The sequence below is a fragment of the Panthera onca genome, chromosome A1 (genome assembly GCF_046562875.1).
Source record: "Panthera onca isolate mPanOnc1 chromosome A1, mPanOnc1 haplotype 2, whole genome shotgun sequence".
Taxonomy (NCBI): domain Eukaryota; kingdom Metazoa; phylum Chordata; class Mammalia; order Carnivora; family Felidae; genus Panthera; species Panthera onca.
The window spans coordinates 187,638,839-187,658,409 of NC_138339.1; positions in this window are offsets into that span (position 1 = coordinate 187,638,839).

Genomic DNA, 19,571 nt, shown 5'->3' on the forward strand with positions numbered 1-19,571 from the left:
CCAAAGCAGATCGGTTGTCTCTGATCAGGAGACAGAAGGAGGTTGGTGAAGGAAGGAACGGAGAGATTACAAAGAGGCACAAAGAGACTTTTAGGAACATAGATGGGTTCATTGATCTTGACTGTGCTGATGGCTTTACAGGTGTATACATACACCAAAGCTCATCAAAGTTTATATTTTAAATATATGCAGTTTATTGTGTATCACTTATACTTCAATAAAGCTTTAAAAATAGTGTCACTCAGTTGTGGCAAAAAAGCTGAGTAAATAAAATATTATTTTTTAAAATTTTTTATTCATTAAAAATTTTTTTTTGGTAATTTTTATTTTACAGCGAGAGAGACAGAGTGTGAGTGGGGCAGGGGCAGAGAGAGAGGGATTTGGAGACCGAATCCGAAGCAGGCTCAGGCTCTGAGCTGTCAGCATAGAGCCTGATGTGCGGCTTGAACTCATGAGCTGTGAGATCATGACCTGAGCCAAAGTCAGATGCTTAACCCACTGAGCCACCCAGGAGCCCCTATTTTTTATTCTTTACTTTGACCAATATATTTTTGGTGTTTTTACTGTCAGTGACATTATCAGCACAGTATTAATACAATAGACCTTGTACTCTGGTACTTGTGTACAGGGTAGAGGTACGGAGTAATGTGATGGTGTTTACAAGCCGGAACACCCTCCTCCCCCAAAACTCCATCACTGGGCTATACCTATATTTTCTATAAACTAAATAATAGTTTACAGATTATCTCCACTATTGAGTCTGACCATTCAGTTATTAAATCTGTCTCTGCTGATAGATGTGAAAATGTAACATTCAGCATCTCCCCTGCTTCTGAATGACCAGGCTGATTGCATTCATTAAAATACAGCCACCCACAGAACCGCAGCACAACCTCAGATGACTGCCAATTCAAGTTAGTGTAAAAATGAAGCCACTTCCCATTTACCTACAGTTGGCCATGTTAACACAGTCAAAGAAAAGCTTCCAAAGCTTCCTCTAGTTTGTTTCCTTTCCAGTGGCAACTGGGCTTGCTCCTCTTCAGTGAGGATGAAATTAGTGACAGTAAGTGGGCCTTTTTCCTTTATTCATGTGGACATGAGAAGTGAAAGGAAGAGTTTCCTCTCTCGGAGCTTAAGAGTTTAGAAGTGGCCCAGAACAACGCTACAAATAACAGCACAACTAGTTAAATGCCTTCTAAGACAAAAGAGCCCATTTGGTCCATTTCTCTCTATCCCAACAAGAATGTTTTAAACAGTCCCAAGAGATTATAATCATTTACAAGAGTCTTCAAATCTTCAGAAGAGATACATACCCTTTATCTCTTTTAGAAATGTCCTTTTCAGCTGAGGCTCCGTGGCTGAAGTTTCAACAACTCTGAGGGACACTCTTTAAGAATCAATGAGCTCTAGGGCACAGGGGTGGCTCAGTCGGTTAAGTGTCTGACTCTTGATCTCAGCTCAAGTCTTGATCTCAGCGTTGTGAGTTCAAGCTCCATGTTGGGCTTTGCACTGGGCATGAAGCCTACTTAAAAAAAGGGGGAAGGAGGTGCCTGGGTGACTCAGTTGGGTTGGGTGTCCAACTTCAGCTCAGGTCATGATCTCACAGATTGTGGGTTTGAGTCCCTCGTCGGGCTCTGTGCCGACAGCTCAGAGCCTGGAGCCTGCTTCCAATTCTGGGTCTCCCTCTCTCTCTGCCCTTCTCCAGCTTGTGCTCTGTCTCTTTCTGTCTCAAAAATAACTAAACATTAAAAAAATAAAAACAAAACATTAAAAGAGAAAAAAGAATCAATGAACTCATTTTCAAGAATGGCTGCACCAGTTTGCATTCCCACCAACAGTGTAAGAGGGTTCCCCTTTCTCCGCATCCTCACCAACATCTGTGGTTTCCTGTGTTGTTAATTTTAGCCATTTTGACTGTTTGTAGCAGCAGTATCAACAATAGCCAAATTATTGAAAGAGCCCAATGTCCATCAACTGATGAATGAATGGATAAAGAAGATGTGGTATATGTATGTGCGTGTGTGTGTGTGTGTGTATACACACACACACACACACACACACACACACACAATGGAATATTAATCAGTCATGAAAAAAATGAAATCTTGCCATTTGCAACACCACAGATGGAGCAGGAGAGTGTTATCTTAAACAAAGTCAGTCAGTCAGAGAAGGACAAGTATCACATGATTTCACTCATATATGGAATTTCAGAAACAAACCAGGTGAACATAGGGGGGAAAGAGAGAGAGAGAGAGAGAGGCAAACCAGAAAACAGACTCTTAACTATAGAGAACAAACTGAGGGTTGATGGAGGGAGGTGGGTGGGGAGATGGGTTAAATGGGTGATGGGTATTAAGGAGGGCACTTGTGATGAGCACTGGGTATTGTATGTAAATGATGAACACTCAATTGTATACTTGAAACTGATATTACACTGCATGTTAACTAACTGGAATTTAAATAAAAACGTGGAAAAAAAGAATCAACGAGCTCATTACTTTCAGTCTTTTCGCACAGTTTTCTCTTGTTTCGGGGTCTGTTACCAGTGTTTTCTAAGCCTTGCCTATGAACACTGTCCCAGCTCTCCACAGTCTAGCTGCATGAGTGGCTCTCCACTGGAAGTCCCAGCTGGATGAGCATGATTTTGAGGGGCTCCAAAAGGTCCACCTCTCTGCTCACCCGGAGCCTAAGTGTTCAATAAACTTCTGTTAAATCAATGTATAACTTAAATACATCTCACACATAAACAAACTGGACTGAAAACTTTACATTTAGAATCCAAAATGGTTTTAACCAAACAGATGAGAATATTGTCTCCACATCAGAGCATATCTACTTCGCAGCGTCATTGTGAGCATTAAAAGAGATTTCTGCAGGTATTCGCCTCTCATAGGCAATATCCAGAAGCAAGAAACCTTAAGGAGCATCAAGATAATAAAGCAGAATCACAGAAAACTGAAGCAACTTGTGAAAGTCACTCAGCTCACGAGGAGAAGAAGCAGGGCTAGAACTCATGTAGCCTCCTAGACCAGTTCTCCGCACTTGAGAATGTCAGCACGGAACTCCAGGAATTTCATGGGACTTTCCAGTAAATCAAAGACCTTCAGGGCCATGAGATACAACATGGACAAATTTCAGCGGGGCATGAAATGTGAGAAAAATAAAACAAGAAAGAGCAAACGTAAAATGTACAAGACTTTTGTGCCAGATGTTTTCTTGCTCATTTTCTCAACTCCCCAATATTCCTGATGTGCGTTTGTAGTCTCATAAGGAAACTGAGACTCAGAAAAATTAAGTGAAGTGTGAAGGCAGAGAATTTGCAGTCTTCTGACTCCAAGTTCAGTGCTATTTCTGCTCCATAGCGACACCAAGCTCGGGATCATAGCAGGCAGTGTGCAGCCAGAGTGACTGGGCCTGAGGAAGACGAGGAAGATCCTTAAGGAAGGATGACACAAAGACACAGTAGGAAGGGCTCTTCTGAAACTAAAGCATGGAATGCAGCAGCCTGGCAGCTGTCTTGTGTAGGTAATCACATCTGTCCGATCACTCCAGCCAGAGAACTTGGTATCACCCTGGATTCCTCTGTCTCTCTCACCCCCTGCAGCCAACCTGCTCTTAAATTCTCATGTCTCTTCCCTCAAATTATATCCAGACTCGAAACCTTATTCCCATGTCTGGGACCACTGGTTCTCTCCAGGCCACTACCTCTCCCCTGCCCTATGGCCGTGTCCTCCAGCTGGTCTCCTGCTCTGCCTTTGACTTCTTTGACTTCTTCTCAGACCCTCTCTCAGAATGAATCTTTTCCCGCAATATTTTATTATGAATCCTTTCAAACAAATAGCAAAGAAAAAAAATATTTTACAGTTAACCCATATATCCACAACCTTGATTCTATCATGATAATATTTGCTTTATCACACGGTCTATCCCTCAAAAAATTCTTTTAAAGTGTAACTCAGATTATGTTGCTTTCTCCCATACAAGAACCTCCAAAAACTTCCCATCTCCTTTAAAGGAAAAGCCAAATGCTTGTCACAACCGAGAAGGTCCCAAATGATCTGCACCATCCCACTGTCTCTCCCTTCGTATCCTACTGTTTCCTGCCTGCTCCACTCTACATACACCCCCAGCTCATTCCTCTCCAGCAGGGCTGGTGACCTTGTTTATTATATTTTTTAAAGGAGTTTTATTTTTTTAATGTTTGTTTATTTACTTTTAGAGAGAAATAAAGATCAAGCAGGGGAGGGACACAGAGACAGAGAGAGAGAGACAGAGAGAGAGACAGAGAGAGAGAGAGAGAGAGAGAGAGAGAGAGAATCCCAAGCAGGCTCTGCACTGTCAGCACAGAGCACAACATGGGACTCAAACCCACAAACCATGAGACCATGACCTGAGCCGAAACTAAGAGTCCAACGCTTAACTGACAAAGTCACCCAGGCACCTCAGGTGCCCTTGTTTATTTTAACACACACCAGGCTTTGCACTGGCTATTCCCTCTGCCTGGAATTCTCTTCTTGCAGATTTCTACATGACTTCTTCCCTCACTGCTTTCATGGCTTTCTTCAAATATCGTATTATGGTAAGGCCTTCACTGGCCACCCTGTTTAAAATTGCGGACCACCCCTTCCTTTACCTTCCTTCTTTCCATACTTTTCATTTCCTCAGTAGCCTTTATTACCATGGCACTCCCTATTTTAGTTCTTAGTCTTGTCTGCCTCTCCCCGTTATAAGTTATTGTTACGTGCGACATACAAAACATCACATTAGGCATTTTCTATATGTTGACCTCATTTGATTTGCACAATGCCTCTCTGAAATAGAGATTCTTCCCCTCTTGTAATAATAAGGAAACAGACTCAAGGAGGCTGAGAAACTTGCCCAAGAGCACCCATTTAGCTGGAGCATGAATTACAACCCAGATCTGTCATCTGAGGTCCATTCATCTCACCATATGACACAGACCCTTTGTGATGGGACAGGTGCGCCCCCCCCCCCCCCCCGGAGTCTGGCACCCTAACCAGAGGTCAACTGTCACATCCAGTCCTCATTTTGTATTTAGATGGTTGTTTCTTCAAGATATACCTACTGAGACTCCAACTCTGAAAGAGGGGAAATCTCACATCAGAGTAATCAATACTTCTTTGGGGGTAGATTAGATGACAGGTGAAAAGACAAACTGTGTCATAGGCATGGTATTTAAGGTAAGGGCCTAGAGTGTATACAGTGGAAAAATCAAGGATTCCAGAAATGCCCTGGGCACTGAGGGGCACAAATACATGTATTACAAACTTCTCATTTTTCCCCGAGACAAACAAGAACTAATTCAAAGAAAACTATGCATATATTCCTGCTTCATTCCTCAATTACAGAATTTGTCCCATGACACAGTAATGTATCACAGTTGATACATTGTTGTTTCTTTCCCTAGACTGTGAGTCTCTTGAATCCCAAGAATGCAGCTCATTCATCTTTGAATTCCACGTGCCTCGCACAGTTTTTGGCACATAATGGAATCTTAATAAATTTTTGCCAAATTAGTTAATAAAGTGAGTGAATGAATGAATGCATTATGATAAAAGACCTAGGAGGAAATGAAAAAGGAAATTCTACTAAGAAACAATGCAAACATTTTAAAGAAACTTTTATCTGTTCTCCTGGCTTCAAATACAAAGAGTAACACCTTAAGTAACACTATTGCAATTACAATGGGATTTGAAAGTGATTATTGCACATCACAATAACTAGTGTTACATTTTGGAGCCATGGTGATTGGTTCAATATTTAAACAAGTGTGTGAAATCTAGTAGCTTATTGGCTTAATTTATTTTTTTTAATTTTATTTTTTACTTTTTAAAAATTTACATCCAAATTAGTTAGCATATAGTGAAACAATGATTTCAGGAGTAGGTTCCTTAATGCCCCTTACCATTTAGCCCATCTCCCCTCCCACCACCCCTCCAGCAACCCTCAGTTTGTTCTCCATATTTATGAGTCTCTTCTGTTTTGTCCCCCTCCCTGATTTTATATTATTTTTGCTTCCCTTCCCTTATGTTTATCTGTTCTGTGTCTTAGAGTCCTCATATGAGTGAAGTCATATGATTTTTGCCTTTCTCTGACTGACTAATTTCACTTAGCATAATACCCTCCAGTTCCAGCCACGTAGTTGCAAATGGCAAGATTTCATTCTTTTTGATTGCCAAGTGATTCTCCATTGTATATATATACCACATCTTCTTTATCCATTCACCCATCAGTGGGCATTTGGGCTCTTTCTATATTTTGGCTATTGTTGATAGTGCTGCTATAAACATGGGGGTGCATGTGTCCCTTTGAAACAGCACACCTGTATCCCTTGGATAAATGCCTAGTAGTGCAATTGCTGGGTCGTAGGGTAGTTCTATTTTTAGTTTTGTGAGGAACCCCATACTGTTTTCCAGAGTGGCCGCACCAGCTTGCATTCCTACCAACAATGCAGAAAAGATCCTTTTTCTCCGCCTCCTTGCCAACATCTGTTGTTTCCTGAGTTGTTAATGTTAGCCATTCTGACAGGTGTGAGGTGGTATCTCATTGTGGTTTTGATTTGTATTTCCCTGATGCTGAGTGATGTTGAGAATTTTTCCATGTGTCGGTTGGCCATCTGGATGTCTTCCTTGGAGAAGTGTCTATTCATGTCTTTTGCCCATTTCTTCACTGGATTATTTGGTTTTTGGGTGTTGAGTTTGATAAATTCTTTATAGATTTTGGATACTAGCCCTTTATCTGATATGTCATATGAAAATATCTTCTCCCTTTCTGTCGGTTGCCTTTTAGTTTTGCTGATTGTTTCCTTTGCTGTGCAGAAGCTTTTTATTTTGATGAGGTCCCAGTAGTTCATTTTTGCTTTTGTTTCCCTTGCCTCTGGAGATGTGTTGGTAAGCCGTTGCTGCGATCAAGATCAAAGAGGTTTTGCCTGCTTTCTCCTTGAGGACTTTGATGGCTTCCTGTCTTACATTTAGGTCTTTCATCCAGTTTGAGTTTATTTTTGTGTATGGTTTAAGAAAGTGGTCTGGGTTCATTCTTCTACGGTTGCTGCCCAGTTTTCCCAGCAGAACTTGCTGAAGAGACAGTCTTTATTCCACCGGATATTGTTTCCTTCTTTGTCAAAGATTAGTTGGACATACATTTTTGGGTCCATTTCTGGGTTCTCTATCTTGTTCCATTGATCTGAGTGTTTGTTTTTGTGGCAGTACCATACTGTCTTGATGATTATAGCTTTGTAGTACAGCTTGAAGTCCGAGATTGTGATGCCTCCTGCTTTGGTTTTCTTTTTCAAGATTGCTTTGGCTATTTTGGGTCTTTTCTGGTTCTGTACAAGCTTTAGGATTATTTGTCCTAGTGCTGTGAAGAATGCTGGTGTTATTTTGATAGGGATTGCATTGAATATGTAGATTGCTTTGGGTAGTATTGACATTTTAACAATATTTGTTCTTCCTATCCAGGAGCATGGAAACTTTTTCCATTTTTTTTTTGTGTCTTCTTCAATTTCTTTCATAAGCTTTCTATAGTTTTCAGTGTATGGATTTTCACCTCTTTGGTTAGATTATTTCTAGGTATTTTACGTTTTTTTGTGCAACTGTAAATGGGATCGATTCCTTGATTTCTCTTTCTGTCGCTTCATTGCTGGTGTAAAAGAATGCAACTGATTTCTGTGCATTGATTTTATATCCTGCAACTTTGCTGAATTCATGGATCAGTTCTAACAGTTTTTTGGTGGAATCTTTAGGGTTTTCCATATAGAGTATCTGTGAAGAGCGAAAGTTTGACCTCCTCCTGGCTGATGCCTTTTATTTCTTTGTGTTATCTGATTGCAGAAGCTAAGACTTCCAATACTATGTTGAATAACAGTGCTGAGAGTGGACATCCCCGTCTTGTTCCTGACCTTAGGGGGAAAGCTCTCAGTTTTTCCCCATTGAGGCTGATATTAGTGTTGGGTCTTTCATATATGGCTTTTATGATCTTGAGGTATGATCCTTCTATCCCTGCTTTCTTGAGTGTTTTTATGAAGAAAGGATGCTGTATTTTGTCAAATGCTTTCTCTGCATCTATTGAGAGGATCATATGGTTCTTGTCCTTTCTTACATTGATGTGATCAATCACATTGATTGTTTTGCAGATATTGAACGAGCCCTGCATCCCAGGTTTAAATCCCACTTGGTTTTAGTGAATAATTTTTTTAATGTATTGTTGGATCCGGTTGGCTAATATCTTGTTGAGGATTTTTGCATCCATGTTCATCAGGGAAATTGGTCTATAGTTCTCCTTTTTAGTGGGGTCTCTGGTTTTGGAATCAAGGTAATGCTGGCTTCATAGAAATAGTTTGGAAGTTTTCCTTCCCTTTCTATTTTTTGGAACAGCTTCAAGAGAATAGGTGTTAACTCTTCCTTAAATGTTTGGTAGAATTCCCTTGGAAAGCCATCTGGCCCTGGACTCTCATTTCTTTGGGAGATTTTTGATTACTAATTCGATATCTTTACTGTTATGGGTCTGTTCAAATTTTCTATTTCTTCCTGTTTCAGTTTTGGTAGTGTATATGTTTCTAGGAATTTGTCCATTTCCTCTAGATGGCCCATTTTATTGGCATATAATTGCTCATAATATTCTCTTATTATTGTTTTTATTTCTGCTGTGTTGGTTGTGATCTCTCCTCTTTCATTCTGGATTTTATTTATTTGGGTCCTTTCCTTTTTCTTTTTGATCAAACTGGCTAATGATTTATCAATTTTGTTAATTCTTTCAAAGAACCAGCTTCTGGTTCATTTATCTGTTCTACTGTTGTTTTGGTTTCGATAGCATTAATTTCTGCTCTAATCTTTATTATTTCTTGTCTTCTGCTGGTTTTGGGTTTTATTTGCTGTTCTTTTTCCAGCTCTTTAAGGCATAAGGTTAGGTTGTGTATCTGAGATCTTTCTTCCTTCTTTAGGAAGGCCTGGATTGCTACATACTTTCCTTTTATGACCACCTTTGCTGCATCCCAGAGGTTTTGGGTTGTGGTGTTATCATTTTCATTGGCTTCCATGAACTTTTTAATTTCCTCTTTAACTTCTTGGTCAGTCCATTCATTCTTTAGTAGGATGTTCTTCAATCTCCAAGTATTTGTTACCTTTCCAAATTTTTTCTTGTGTTTGACTTCAAGTTTCATAGCCTTATGGTCTGAAAATATGCACGGTATCATCTCAATCTTTTTGTATTGTTGAGGGCTGACTTGTGTCCCAGTATGTGGTCTATTGTGGAGAATGTTCCATGCGCACTGGAGAAGAATGTATATTCCGCTGCTTTAGGATGAAATGTTCTGAATATATCTGTTAGGTCCATCTGGTCCAGTGTGTCATTCAAAGCCATTGTTTCCTTGTTGATTTTTTAGTTAGATGATCTGTTTATTGCTGTGAGTGGGGTGTTGAAGTCCCCTACTATTATGGTATTACTATCAATGAGTTTCTTTATGTTTGTGATTAACTGATTTATATATTTGGGTGCTCTCACATTTGGCACATAAATGTTTAGAATTGTTAGGTCTTCTTGGTGGATAGACCCCTTCATTATGGTATAATGCCCTTCTGCATCTCTTGATACAGTCTTTATTTTAATGTCTAAATTGTCTGATATAAGTATGGCTACCCCGGCTTTCTTTTGTTGACCATTAGCACGATAGATGGTTCTCCATCTTTCAATCTGAAGGTGTCTTTAGGTCTAAAGTGGGTCTCTTGTAAACAGAATATAGATGGGTCTTGTTTTCTTATCCATTCTGTTACCCTATGTGTTTTGATTGGAGTATTGAGTCCATTGACATTTAGAGTGAGTACTCAAAGATATGAATTTATTGCCATTATGTTGCTTGTAGAGTTGGAGTTTCTGGTGGTGTTCTCTGGTCCTTTCTAGTCTTTATTGCTTTTGGTCTTTATTTATTTATTTGGGTTTTTTTTTCCATCTTTCCTCCCCTCAGAGAGTCCCCCTTAAAAATTCTTGCAGGGCTGGTTTAGTGGTCACGAGCTCCTTTAAGTTTTGTTTGTCTGGGAAACTTTTTATCTCTCCTATTTTGAATGACAGCCTTGCTGGATAAAGAATTCTTGGCTGCATATTTTTCTGATTCAGCACATTGAACATATCCTGCCACTTCTTTCTGGCCTGCCAAGTTTCTGTGGATAGGTCTGCTGCAAAACTTCTCTGTCTTCCCTTGTAGGTTAAGGACTTTTTTTCCCTTGCTGCTTTCATGATTCTCTCCTTGCCTGAGTATTTTGTGAATTTGACTATGATATGCCTTGTTAATGGTCGGTTTTTGTTGAATCTAATGGGAGTCCTCTGTGCTTCCTGGATTTTGATGTCTGTGTCTTTCCCCAGGTTAGGAAAGTTTTCCACTATGATTTGCTCACATAACCCTTCTGCCCCTACCATACCCTCTCTTCCTCTTCTGGGACCCCTATGATTCTGATGTTGTTCCTTGTTAATGAGTCATTAATTTCTCTAATTCTTAAATCGTGCTCTTTTGCCTTAATCTCCCTCTTTTTTTCTGCTTCACTATCTCTGTAAGTTTGTCCTCTATATCGCTGATTCTCTGTTCTGCCGATCCATCCTTGCTGCCGTGGCATCCATTCGAGATTGCAGCTCAGTTATGGTATTTTTTATTTCATCCTGACTAGCTTTTACTTCTTTTATCTCTGCAGAAAGGGATTCTAATCTATTTTTGACTCCAGCTAGTATTCTTATTATTGTGATTTAAAAAAAAATTTTTTTAACATTTATTTATTTTCAAGAGACAGAGAGAGACAGAGTGCAAGTGGAGGAGGGGCAGAGAGAAAGGGAGACACAGAATCTGAAGCAGGTTCCAGGATCTGAGCTGTCAGCACAGAGCTCGATGCGGGACTCGAACCGACCAACCATGAGATCATGACCTGAGCTGAAGTCAGATGCCCAATTGACTGAGACACCCAGGTGCCCCCTTATTATCGTGTTTCTAAATTCTGTGGTTCAGACATCTTGTTTGTATCTTTGTTGGTTAAATCCCTGGCTGTCGTTTCTTCCTGCTCTTTGTTTTGGGGTGAATTCCTTCATTTTGTCATTTTGAAGGGAGAAAAGGAATTAATGAGGTAAAACAAATTTTTAATTAAAATTAAAAAAATATTAAAATTAAAACACACACACACACAATTGAATAAATGATGCTAGATCCTAGGTGTGTTTTGGTCTGGATGTTGAAAGAGGCTTGGTAGACTAGAGAAAAAAGGGGAAAGAAAAAAAGGAAATCATTTGAAAATTTGAAAAAATGAATACACTGAAGTTGACTAAAATGAAATGATGGAAGTAAAATAAAAGTTGAAAAAATTTACACAAAAGTAAAAAATATAGTAGAAAAAAGTTAAAAATATTTTTAACAAAAATTGAAACTAAAAATGAATTTTTTCTCTTTCTGTATTCAAAAAAAGAAAAGACACAAAAAAGAGAAAAAAGAAAAAAAGAAAAAAAAAGAAAGAAAATTGAATAGACCAGCGAACAGACTGAAATACGACTGAAATTACTTCGTTTTTCCCTAGAAGTCAAACTATGAAGCGCTTTATAGTCCATAAACTAAGCAAGTGGAGAGACTTGTGTTCCTGAAGAGTAAGGTTGGCGTAGTTGGGCAGGGCTTAGTGTAATGGCTCCATTCTCCACTAGATGGAGCTGCTTAGCTTACTGGGTGGATTGTTGTGGCGCTTGTAGGTGCGTATGTGCTTGCGCGGGACCATTAAAAATGGCGTCACCCAGCTCTTCAGTCTCTATCAGAACTCTGTTCTCTCCGATCAGCAATCGTGCACCTGTCTTCTGTCTTCAGCTTTCGTCTGCTCCCTGCTTCCACACTGTCTGTGACCAAGTCCCAGGCAGCACTTCCCTCCTGAGTTTTGTCTCAGATGCGGCTGTTTTTCCTGACCCCTTACTTCAGAGGGACTGTGGCTTTTACCCTTCTGCCCCTCTGTGAGAGGGTCTCACCGAGCAATGGCCAAATGCTGGACGCACTCAGGAAACTTTGGAGGACCGTGCTGCTTCCATCGCCCAGAGACTGCGGCTGGGTGCCAGCCCACCCCAGAAAAAGTTCATACGATCATGCAGCAGCAGCGTTTCAGGGATTATGGAAAATCACAACACACATCTGGCACCAGCCTTCACCCTTAACGACCTAGCCCCAGCACCAGCAAATGTAGCCACCTTCTGGGGTCTGCTGGGACCAGGTGGCTTCAACAGTCTCTACCAAATGTCCTTCCAGGAGTGGAACCGCTTTTCCCTGTGTGGCCCAACACCCCAGGCCCCACTCTGCTCCTGGGGATTCGCCCTTCCCACCAGAGCACTGCCAGGTATCGAGCTGTGGAGTTGCAGACTCTGTGCTCCCCCTGTTTATAGTCTTAATGGAATTTAAACCCTCTCCTTTCTCCTTTCTCCCTTTTTAGTTCAGTCCCTGCTGCTGTTTCCACTTTTCTACTTTCTTTCCAGCTGCTTTTGGGGGGGTGGTTTTCCCATATTCTCCCTCCCCAATCCCGTCTCTGTCCTCTCTCCACACGCAAAAGTGGCTCCCTGTCCTCCATGGCTTCTGTCCCCCAGGTCACCTCTCTGTGCCATGTACCTGCTGAATACTGTGGTTCAGGTTCTGCAGATTGTTGTGTTAATTGTCAGATCAGTTTTCTGGGTGTGCAGGATGGTTTAGTGTTGGTCTGGTGTATTTCATGGATGTGAGACACACAAAAAACTTTCATGCTGTTCCACCGTCTTGGCTCCCAATAGAGTTTTGTTTTTGTTTTGTTTTTTTAGCGCTTGAGCAGGGAGAGGGGAAGAGGGAGGGAGAGAGAAAGAGAGAGAGAGAGAGAGAGAGAGAGAGAGAGAGAGAATCTTAAACAGCTTCCATGCACAGCATGGAGCCCAGTGAGGGGCTCAACCACACAACCCTGGGATCATGACCTGAGCCGAAATCAGGAGTCAGATGCTTAGCTGACTGAGCTACCCAGTCGCCCCTGAATAGGTTTTTTAAATAACAAAAGATTAGAAATAAATGATTCATTATTGAAAAGTTTAACAATTCAAATTTTTACTAGTTATCTGAGGAAAAGTCATACAAATGATCATATAAATAATAATCACTATTGACAAATACAACTCATTGGTGTCTGGCTTGCCTTCTAGAAAATTATGCGAAAAAAATCCAATATAACTCCAATATATAGAAAATAGAAACAGCCAAGAGAGTCACATGCTCTATCATTCTGCCTACATAGGCAAACCAATTTAGAAATACATATCTTATAAGGTTGAAAAAAAGAACAAGAGTAGGTTGTTTTGAGACAATTTGCCAAATTAATAAAACAAAACATTTGTGTCATTATTATTTACCTCTTTTGTGTCGAGATGGAGCCTATAGTAGGAAATACAAAATTGAGATATGAAGGTGAGAGATTTACTAGTTAATAAAGAATTTATTTGTGATCAATCCCCTTCATATTATTTATATGTGGTGCTCCATTCTGTGGCTATCACCATTTCATAACAGGATATAGTAAAAAAACCTTTTTCTTTATCTTTTCCCCACTTAAACTAAATGCAAATTTGCTAGAGCCCTTGCTGCTATCCATGCCAGTAGATGGCATTCTTATTCTTGTTTTTATTTTAATAGTCTTAGATTCATGATAAATGTAATGCTGTGGGCTGGACTTACATTCAGTTCTGGTTCCCACAGTCTAAGTTCAGGATGAATAACTTCTGATGCATATAGAAAAGAGAGGCACATACCTAAGACAAGAATAAAAATGCAGTCCTTGGAATACTGAGAAGTGTCCAAAGAAATTGTCACTTCTTTATTTTTTGCTTAGCTGGTTAGTGTCAGGTCTGGTGAGGATGGCAGTTTCTTGAAGGGGAAGGGTCTTGGGTTTGCATGCTGGCTGTTCACTGTTTACCTGGTTGCTGGGTCCTGATGACTCTGCTGCTTTGATCCTGGTTCCTTCCTCCAGTTCTGCATATACTCTGGTCTGTTGATCTCACCCATGGTCTCCATTAAGCCCTGGCATTGGCCATCCACGTGATGGCACAGACCCTCCTTCAGGGTTACCTTGTCTTCAGGAGGGCAAAATTCTTGCTTGCTACTCTTGGCTGTGATCTGACTCCCTCACTGAGATCATCTGCGAATGACTGGATTCCCATGGAGCCCCTGGAATCTCAGGGCCACAATTTCTGGTCTGCTGCTTATATGTCCTCCACTGCCGTTTTTAATCTGCTATAATTGCCATGTTCTGGGTAGAGGCATGGTACAAAGTGGCATCTCCCCAGGATTCCAAATGGAAAATAGGCCCAGAGACTCCTGCCTGTAGCCTAATATTCCATCTTTCTGGGATGGCTATATATTCACTAGGTCTTCTGGGTCCAGTAATGCCCTTCCTCTTACTTTCTCCCTTTGTATTTTTGTCCCCAGAAAGGCGATGAAATTTTGCTTGTTCCTAGAAATGGCAATTCTTCCCATTTAGGTCTGTTGCAAACTTTCCTTGATTTTTTGTTTTGTTTTGTTTTTACCGTGTAGATAATCTTTGTCCTCGATCAGTGTTTTCAACACTGTCATGGGGCATCTGGATGCCTCAGTCAGTTAAATGTCCAACTTTGGCTCAGGTCATGATCTCACAGTTCGTGAATTCAGACCCTGTGTAGGGCTCTGTGCTGACAGCTCAGAGCCTGGAGCCTGCTTCAGATTCTGTGTCTCCCTTTCTCTCTGCCCCTCCCTGGCTTGTGCTCTCTTTCTCAAAAGTAAATAAACATTAAAAAAAATAGTTATATCCAATGTTTCCTTTTTATATAACAAACATTTTGTAATACCTTTTGACTATAAGTATTGAAGCAATGGCCTAACTTTATTACACGGGAGAATAAAATGAAAGTAATTTATTCTAAAAAGGATGTTTGTCTCTAGTTGTAGAATCACCATGAATCCCACAGCCATGAATGCAGACTGATAAAACTGTCTTACCATTGGCTCAAATATCATGAGTGGGAAGATTTTTTTCAAAACTGTGAACGTTCTTGATAAAAATATGATCATAACAGAGTATATTTGTTCTTTGATTTACTTTGCCGTTACCATCCTGGAAAATCAGTACATATTAAAACTGGGCAAATAACACTATCTTTATGTAAACGAAAATTAGATCATTATAAAAACACCTTCATTAATGCCATGTTGTACACAATTTTCTGGGAACAGTTCTTTGTGCAGAACTGTCTTGTGCATTCCAAGACACAGCATCCCTGCCTCCCACTAACTAAATGCCAGTGAGGCACCCATTATTGTCACAACTTGCCCTCTCCCCTTTTCCAAACCTCTCCTAGGGAGCAGTACCATTCCCCCTGAAAACCATTGTTTTAGGCATACGTTCCAATAAAATTAGTTTATGATCTTTCCTGGGTCTGCAGGTCATGGGTTTAGCAAACTTCTGCAGAATGAGCCCTTCGTTCATTTACTTTCAAATCATCTTGACATGTGTTCTATGGAACTTCTTGATACAAGTGTCCTCATTATTGATATATCTGGGGACTCCTTGGTTGCCGAAGTTTTGTTTGAGAACCACAGCACCATACTATACTGCCTTCTATTCCTGTCATTTGCTCATTTGTCTAATGAACTATTTTCTCAAGCATTGGAATTAACTCTTAATACCTCTCAGTTGTGATTAGGAAAATTAAGAACTAGCAAGGCTGTGTCTCACAAAGAGTACATAAAGACCAAAGCCCCAATCTTCTGATGAGAATTTTCCTATTGTGTCATATTATTATTGCCTCATAAATTAATCCATTGGCTTTTTAACTGGAAGTCTGTGTCCAAATATTTTTTAAATTATAATTTATAAAAATAAAAATTATAAAAAATTATATATAAAAATTATAATTTATAAATTAAAATTTAATTTATATTGATCATGCAAGTCAATTCAGTAGGGCCTGATTGTGCCTGGGTGAAGTTATACATTGAATTTCTAGACCTGCAGACCTCTAAGGTGGGGACCCACTAAAGCAACGGCCACCTTATGAGGCCCAGCCCAAGGAAGCCTTCCAACTACACCCATAGTTCTTCTCCAGACCCCATGAACCTTGGTTTCATGGTCCATATTTATCCACTCTTGTGGTCAGGCTTTGTTTACTATATTGTCTGGACTTTTCTTTCTTTCTTTCTTTCTTTCTTTCTTTCTTTCTTTCTTTCCTTTCTCTCTCTGACATGTAGAAGTTTCCATTGCCTAGATCTCCAGATGTTGTCTTAGAACAATCCATCTTGCCTGAAACCAGATAATAATGTGAATCAAACATAGAAAACAAAACCAGAAACAATTTTATTGTCTTCTCTTGAAGTAGTCAAGGGGGAGAAAATTCACATCTTCTATACAAAATTAGAAACAAAATTCTATATTAGGTGTAAATTTTATGATCCAATCCCCTCAGTTTGAGTCCTTCTGATCTACCTAACTGTTATTCTTTCTAAATCAAGAAAAGAACATTAGGTGTAATGGTTGAATTGTGAATCATAAACTCTGTGTGTGTATTAGGGAGAGAATGCATATGTAGCAATTGACTTAACTAGGTGAGCGGCCCTGGGCGCATTTATGTCTGAGATCCAAATCAAGCCCTTAACAGGCAAGATTCTTTAATATAAATGAGAAATAGGCTTTATCCTGCCATAATGACCTGCAGCCTCTCAGACATGACTCTCCACAGACCGATCACTCTACACAAAGGTTGGCCGGCTCACGGAAGCTATTATCTTTTATTTATGCAGATCAGATTGTGACAATCCTTGGAATTCTTTGTTTTATCTTCTTTTTTTTAATCCTCCTGATATGGTCCTCTCTTTCTTTTTCTGTATACACAACTCCCCAAACAAACATTTTCATGACTTTCAAAGTCATTGAATGAAAATATTAGAGTATAATTTGGTTAGCTTGTATTATTCCACAAAGAAAAGAAAACTGTTTTAATTTTGGAGGCTACTAGATAAAGGAAGAGGGAAAAATTCCTTAATTTTTTAAACCACACAGGAAGCCATGTATTGTGCCAACATTCTAACCAGCACCAAATCCCAGTAGTTTGCACTTCCATTATTTAATGTGCCCTCTGGAGTTTTGGATGTGGTTCAGAAAAAAAATTTTAAACAAATTTCTTACATATGACCCTAATTTCAATGGATGTGCTTAAAAAAAAAAAACCCTTAGCTTTCTTCCTTTTACATTTCCCATTAGTCAATATTAGCTACATATTCATGGGTGAGAATTTAAATAGCACACGTCTTGTAAAAAAAAACATATCAGGGTGACTTTTTTTTTTTATGGGTGTGCTTCCAGTGATCTTTCCCTCTTGGGGGATTGGGGGAAAATGTTCAACAGTAGGAGTTGAAAGAAAAAGAGAATATCACTTCTGAGTGTGGCAGTTTAGTTTCCCTTGCATATTACTTTTTTTTTTTTTTCCTGTAGTGCTGTTCTTTTATCTGAGCCAAGTAGCAAGGCAAGAGGCCCACTGAGAGATCAGGCAACAACCATTGTAGGAAGGATTTTCCCAGTTGATTTGGGGTATGCTGAATTCAGCTGACATCCTCAGGGTTCTTATTCCTGCATTTAATCCATAAGCATTTTACTGAACGCTAATTATTATGTTTCAGTAACCCTGCTTGATGTTATGGCAGATATAAGACACAATCAAACACACTTTGTGCCTTTATTCATTCATTTGATAAATGCTTGTTATCCACTGGCAGAACAGCAATGAACCAGACCCACTGATCTTTTCAATCTGGTGCAAAGACAACCTGGGTAAGTGATGATGGACACTTCAGAAGCAGAGTAAATTGTGCTGGCTGTCGAACAGGTAGAGGGTGCCAGGGCTATGGGAGCATATAGTACAGGCTACCAGATGTCTGTGCGAGGGTTAGCAAAGATCTATCTGAAGTAATAAAATTTACCTTGAGCTCAGAGGCATGAGACCAGATTACAGCTTGGGGTGGTAGAGAATGGAGTGTCCCGGGAAGATGGCACACAGCTGTGTGAAGGCTGAGTTGTGCGGTGCACTGGAGGAATTAAAGAAAAGCTCGACGCTAGGTAAGACTCAGTTCTTTTTTCTCATTCCAATAGTGAGTTTTGGGGGCTGCTCTTGAGTGGCTACAAGTGGCTTCCTTAAATGACTGGAAAAGATGAGCTGCATTAGGAGCATCTTGCCATCTGGAATTCAGGTCTCGCTGGGAGGAAGGGGAGACCCCAGGGGAAGCAGTGGATGGGGGAGGGGAAAGAGGGTTCCAAAAATAATTGTTAGGGATGCAGTTAATATAAAGAAACTGTAACTCAATAAAATATTAATTGATGATAAGAGGAAAATGTCCCTCCACAACCAAGGAATAATTGAGCTCCTGAAAGTGGACATGGATTGTATTTCAGACGTCTTGTCTACCATTATTAATAGCTTGCTGGGAATGAAGTTTTAGGTGCTCGTTGAAGGCTGAGGGTTAAGAATATGGGATTTGGGGCAGGGAAGTTCTGTTGGACAATGGGGACGAGATGAGACTTAATCACAGAGTCAGAGAGGGAGAAGGTGTTAGAAGACCTGGGCAGCCAGAGGCTCTGGAGGACAGGGGGGCTTTAACTCGTTCATCTTGTGACTACCTGAGTCCATTTAGCCTGACAATTTGTACCTCCAGTTACAGCCCTGGGTGGAGTCCTTGTAATTTCTTAAGTATGAAGTTTGCTATAGTTTCCTCTTCTATGGCCCCTGGAAGCAATTTCCTACCATGAGAAGAGAAATTGCAGTTATCAGTAGGAAGAGATGTGGTTGGAATCAGGAGTGAGGTGTGACAGGACAGTTCTGCAAGGGTACTTACTTGAGGGTCCTCCGGAGAGAAGGACTTGCCACTGACACGGAATACAACTAAAGTGCATTGCATTCATGGTAAGTTTCTTGTCAATGTAGTTAGGGCACTTATTTTGTTTATTCCTTTTTAAAAAATACGTTAAAAAGCAAGAATCCCTCTAGACAATCTGTTTGTTCTTAACAAAAAACTTTTCATGGTTTTCATTTATGATGGATCAAGAATTTTATCTAATTTTTGAGATGAAGAAAGTTCAGAACAGACCATATTTGACTACATTCATGTAGTTAACCAGTGGTGAAGTCTACAACACAAAGTAGAGATCCTAGGCACTCAGAAATAGAACTCATTAGATAACAGCAGAAACAAAGGGAAAATATATATGAAAATAATAATCATAAAATATCCCTGAAACTCATCTAAGCAATCATGCTCAGATCTCCCTAAACAGAACTTGTCACCTTGGATTGACATTGTCCTTGCATGCTGTCTTTGATGAATCAATGCTAAATTTAAGATGGATGATTTTCATGTTTATCTTCATCCCTGAGAATGGCCATCCAGTCTGAAACGTCTGTGTTCCAGCATGAGCACCCCTTCATCAGCACACCTAGGAGATCGCGGTCCTTACTTACGGCGTCTGGTAAGGCAAGATATCTTGTTCACGTGTGAGAAGCTCTAATGCATCTTTCAC